The following is a 6,368-nucleotide window of genomic DNA, read 5'->3' as shown; positions in this document are numbered from 1 at the left end:
TGAATTCAACGAACTCCTAGCAAACAGCTCCTCCCAGAGGAAGCAAAATGATCTGCCATCTAAGTGCCCACTCTGGGATGAAAGTGCTAGTGACCATGCCCTTGAGTTATTTTTTCCACATTTAATATATGTGAAAGAATAATTTTTAGAAATGTCATTTTTCTTTTCTTGTCTTCTCCTCACTTCAGGTAGAAAAGCCCTCATTATGAGTTTGGCTTGGGGATTTTTGCAAATGCCATCAAATTTGTATAAACCTACTAGAACTAGAACACCTTTTCACATAAAAAGGACAGTTTACTGAAACACTGTATTTTATTATCCCAACACAGCAATAAGACCATTCACCATCTTCATGATTGGTTCAGTTATGTCTGACTCTTTTTGACCCCATGGACTGCAGCACACCAGGCTGTCCATCACCAATTCCTGGAGTTTGCTCAAACTCATGTCCATAGAGTCAGTGATGCCATCCAACGATCTCATCCTCTGTCATCCCCTTCTCCGGCTGTATAGCAAAGTGAATCTGCCACATGTATACATATCATCTTCATGATCATTAGGGAGGATTTTCCCATGTTGCACTCATCTTTATGAAAATGTCACCTAATCCTAAATCCTTTTCATTTTTCACTGAAAAATGTAGTGGGAAATTCTAGTTAAACTGATAGATTAAAACATAAATTTACCACCATTCCCTCTCATAACTCCTCTAGAATGGCAATGAAGGAAACTTTAAAAGATGTAAAGTCACAGGGTAAAAAAAGATTGCAACAGAGAAGAGAATACACAAAGCAGATGGATGAGTGATAAGTAACAGCAGAACAGAGAATCCTGAAACCTCACCCTCAGAGGGCTAAACCTGAAAGAAATAAACTGACATTTGCATCTAACTTTTGAGGAAATTAAAGTAAAACAAGCAAGCACAGGGCTCGCTTCACTAGCACATATACTAAAATTGTAATGATACAGAAAAAATTTGTATGGCCCCTGCACAAGGATGACACTCAAATTCATGAAGCATTTCATATTTTTTGGATTGGAAGATTGGGACTGATCTATATACACTCAGTTCAGTTCAGTCGCTCCGTCATGTCCAACTCTTTGCAACCCCATGAAGCGCAGCTACTGTGTAAAAAGCAGATAACCTATAAGAACCGTCTGTATAGCACAGGGAATTCTACTCAATGCTCTGGGTGGCCTTCCTTCCTAAATGGGAAGGCAATCAAGGAAGAGGGGATGTATGTACACATGTGGCTGATTCACTTTGCTATACAGCAGAAACTAACACAACATTGTAAGACAATTTTACTCCAATTAAAAAATTTTTTAAATAAATTCTCTGTTAAATGCCTGATTTGCATGTGCCACAAATTCTGTAGGATATTCTTATATGGGTTTGAACTGTCTTCATTAAAGTAATCTTTATGCAATCTGATTAAACCATTTTTAAGATCCCCTGGTGGCTCAGAGGGTAAAGCGTCTGCCTGCAGTGCAGGAGACCGGGGTTCAATTCCTGGGTTGGAAAGATCCCCTGGAGAAGGAAATGGCAACCTACTCTAGTACTCTTGCCTGGAAAATTTCATGGACTGAGGAGCCTGGTAGGCTACAGTCTATGGGGTCACAAAGAGTCGGACACGACTGAGTGACTTTACTTTCACAAGATCCCTTGGAGAAAGAAATGGCAACCCACTCCAGTGTTCTTGCCTAGAAAATCCCATGGACAGAGGAGCCTAGTGGGCTACAGTCCATGGGGTCAGAAAGAATCTAACACAACTTAGTGACTAAACCACCTCTCATGAGCACTTTTAAAAAATGCAAATATAATGATATCCTCAAAGATTTAAGACATTGTATAAGATTTAAGATATCCTTAGAACAAGAAAAATGTGCTAATGAACTTTTAGAAAACAAAAAGAGAAATCTTGGAAGTTAAGTGTAATATTACAGGTATTAAAAATGCAATAAAAGGTTTAGAAGATAAAGCCACAGAAATTACACAGAAACTAGAACAAAGAGTGAAAGAGAAGTGGCTCAGTTGTGTCCGACTCTTTGCGACCCCATGGACTGTAGCCTACCAGGCTCCTCCATCGGTCCATGGGATTTTCCAGGCAAGAGTACTGGAGTGGGTTGCCATTTCCTTCTCCAAGGGGATCTTCCTGATCCAGGGATGGAACTCGGGTCTCCCAAATTGTAGGCAGACGCTTTTACCGTCTGAGACACCAGGGAAGTCCAGAACAAAGAGACAAAGAGTTAACATAGAAGGAGAGAAAAATTAGAAAACAGGAGAGCCAGAGGAGTTCCAGAAGACAGAGCAGAAACAAGAAGTATAACTTAAAAATCCCCTATTAGTCTTGAGTTCATTTGTTCTCTTTTCAGTGAGTGTCTTCTCTATACCGTTGTGACAGGTGTGAGAACATGGCAGTGAGCAAGAAAGCAGTAGAATTCCTTATCTCGTGGAGCTTACTCAGAAAGGAAGGCTGTGACTTCTTAGGTAGAAAGAGCCCAGTGAATATCATGAAATAAATGAAAAATGTTGACACTAAGACACACCATCATGAAATTTCAGAACACTAGAGATGATTCAAAAAAAAAAAAAAACTTCTAAAATCTCCCAGAAAGAGAAAATCTTTTATATACAAAAGATTATGAATGAAAAACAAAAAAATAGGCCTCTCAGCATTCACACTAGAAGCTAGAAGACAATAAAACAATGTCTTTAGGATCCCAGGGGAAATTTCCTACCTAGAATTAAATTTCCAACCTAACTATTAATCAGTGTGAGGGTGGAATATAGTTATTTTCAGATATCCCCAACTTTCAAGGTGGCTCAGTGGTAAAAAAAAAAAAAAATCCACCTGCCAATGCAGAAGACTCAGATGTGGGTTCGATTTCTGGGTCAGAAACATCCCCTGGAGATGAAATGGCAACCCCCTCCAGTATTCTTAACTGGAAAATTCCATAGACAGAGGAGCCAGGCTACAGTCCATGGGGTTGCAAAGAGTTGGACATGACTGAGCACACACAGGCAAACTTTCAAAACCTTTACCAATCATATGTCCTTTCTTGGAAAGCTACTAGAAGAGGTTCTTCACACAATGGAAGGTGAACCGAAAGAGACATACAATCTAGAAAATAGAAACTTCAACACAGGAAGGCAAAGAAAATTCCGGGACAGGAGCTGTGTGTTAGACCCGATGATAGTGATGTATGTGTGCTCAGTCATATCCGACTCTGTGCGACTGACCCCATGGCCTCTAGCCCACTAGGCTCCTCTGACCATGGAATTTTCTAGGCAAGAATACTAAAGCAGTTTGCCATTTCCTACTCCAAGGGATCTTCCTGACTCAGGGATCAAACCTGCATCTCCTGTGTCTCCTGCATTGGCAGGCAGATTCTTTTCCACTCTGCCACCTGGGAAGTCCCTAGAGAGCAAGCAATCTCCATTAGAACAGGAGGTCAGAAAGCTCCAGGGGACAGCTGTTCGCAGAAAGAGGAAGGGGTGGGGATGGGAGTGGGGGATGGGTAGGCAGAAAGAAAAGCAAATTACTTAACTGATATATATGTATAACTTAAGAGGAGATTTACCCTGCTCTCAAGAGTTATGAATGAATAAAGGGTGAATGGATAAGTAAAGAGTATCAACTATACTTCATTTTTTTTTTGAAAAAAAAATACATTTTCTTTAAAAGGCAATTATTAACTCTTGTGGTGGGGGACTGTACAGGAAAGGAAACGTACCACAGGCTCATTTGTGAATAATGCTTACACGGTCATAATAATGTAAACTCTGAATATTCATTTGACTAAAAGGATCAAGAAACCAACACAATATTGTAAAGCAATTATCCTCCAATTAAAAATAAATTTAAATTAAAACAAGGATCATATAACTATATTGGGAAGTTAGATGGTAGAAGATTGCTCAAGTTTAGAGAAGCTGTTGGAGGTATAAGATAGTGACTTTGCAGAAAGCAATTGGGAATATGTAAAATGAGAAGGAAAAAAACCTCAAGAAATAGTAGCGTGAGCATATCATTTAGAAATGGAAATAAATTCCATGAATAGCTCATTGAAACAAATGTTTCTTCTGATATAAAGAATGGTGGTGGGGATGAGTATGGCTGCAGACAGTCAAGTCATGTTAAAATCTGACTACACGTATTTCTCTGATAAAAAATTTAAATTATAAAAAGGGAAATGGTTAAAAATTGATGCTGCTTAGAGCAGTTGTCAAAAAGTATGCAGTGAAATATAAAAATAATTGCCCAATAACGCTATTTTACTTAACAGTAAAAAAGCAGACTTCTTCAGTTAGTTCTGTCGGGGGAGTGTGTCATTTCCTCGGTTCTGTCTCGCCACAGCAAGAATTTGAAGCAGTGGATGGACCAGTGTTATAGCTTGGTTTTATTTAGAAAGTAAAGGAAAATACATCCTCCAGGTGTGAGGGCAGGCCGAACCAAAAGGCGAAAAAGGAGAGAAGCCTCCGGCTCAATTTTGGCTTCTCTTTTTATGTTTTTTTCTTCTCCCCCTGAGCCTGACTTATGTAAATTGGGCTAACCAGGAGGGAGGTTTGTTTTACCTAAGGTCCTCATTCCGGTCCTCAGACCTTCCTTTATTCTATTTTCGAGGGCTTTTCCCTTCTTTGTCTTTTAGCCACTGCCATTTTGGACTCCTTTTTCCTATTCTAACTACCTAACAGTTCAAACACTCATCTTTTGAATCTGAAAGCAGAGCAAAGGAGTAAGTCATCTAAGAAAATAAGTACTGGTCCATGACTGTGGATCAAAAACAAATCAGGAAGGATCCTCGTTTTTGGCAGCTCATAAATTAAAATTGGAATGACACGGAGAAGATTAACATGGCTCCTGCACAAGGCTGACACAAAAATTTGTGAAGCATTTCATATTTGGGGGGAGTTTGGGATTAGCAGAGGCAAACTATTACATATAGCATGGATACACACCAAGGTTCTACTGTACAGCATGTGTATCTGAGTCACTGCTGTACAGAAGAAATTAGCACGACATTGTAAATCAACTATACTTCAGTAAAAAAAAATTTTTAAAGAAAGAATGAAATCAGAAAGGGCTTCAAGCAATTTGGGCAGTGGGTCTACAGTATATCATTAAATAGGCATGAGGTTCTGATCTGCCTTCTGTTCACCATTTCTAACTATCATGGAAGTCTTGTTTGCAAGGGAACTCAGAGTCATCTGGCAGAACTCGTCATCTCTTCCTTCCTAAAAAGGAAGTGGTGTAAACTTGGTGGTGTCCTAAAAAGGGAGCAGAAACAGTGTTAAATATCTGTAGAGCCTTAAAAACAGAGAAAGATGGGAGTCAGAGAGAGAAAGAGACAGAGCGAGAGAGAAAACATGTGCTTTAAACAGAATCTTCTGACTTAGCAATTTTTGTTTTATTATTATATAAACCTTGAGCAAAAAAAAAAAAAACTCTTTGAAGCTTCATCTGGAATGAATCTACTACTGGGCCAGAAAAATGACTCAGTAAATTCTCAAAGTATTTGAAGTAAAAGAGTACTATCCTTTAAATTCCTTCATCTAAATTTTGACAAAATAAGTAAAACACAAAGATTCTCCAAGAAAGAGAGATAATGGAATAAACAAAAAGAAGAAAACCTCCTTTCCTCACACCAGGGATTAATGATACAAATGACAGGAATAACTGGATTTCCTTACAATCCATTCTTAGCCACATATCTCATTAATAGTTTGTCCTCCCTTTCACTTACTGAGTAGCGTTGTGTTAGTTGCTCAGTTATGTCCTACTCTTTGCAACCCCACGGACTGTAACCTACCAGGCTCCTCTGTCCATGGGATTCTCCAGGCAAGAATACTGGAGTGGGTTTCCTTCTCCAGGAGGAGAAGCCATTTCCTTCTCCAGGGGGATCTTCCCAATCTGGAGATTGAACCCAGGTCGCCTGCATTGCAGGCAGATTCTTCACTGTCTGAGCTAGAGGGAATTCAAACTTAATCAGATCACATCAGATCAGATTAGTCGCTCAGTTGTGTCCGACTCTTTGTGACCCCATGAATCGCAGCATGCCAGGCCTCCCTGTCCATCACCAACTCCCAGAGTTCACTCAGACTCATGTCCATTGAGTCAGTGATGCCATCCAGCCATCTCATCCTCTGTCGTCCCCTTCTCCTCCTGCCCCCAATCCCTCCCAGCATCAGAGTCTTTTCCAATGAGTCAACTCTTCGCACGAGGTGGCCAAAGTACTGGAGTTTCAGCTTTAGCATCATTCCTTCCAAAGAAATCCCAGGGCTGATCTCCTTCAGAATGGACTGGTTGGATCTCCTTGCAGTCCAAGGGACTCTCAAGAGTCTTCTCCAACACCACAGTTCAAAA

This window comes from Bison bison, unplaced genomic scaffold (assembly GCF_000754665.1).
Source record: "Bison bison bison isolate TAMUID 2011002044 unplaced genomic scaffold, Bison_UMD1.0 scf7180017863888, whole genome shotgun sequence".
NCBI lineage: Eukaryota > Metazoa > Chordata > Mammalia > Artiodactyla > Bovidae > Bison > Bison bison.
Note: the sequence above shows the minus strand (reverse complement) of the source record.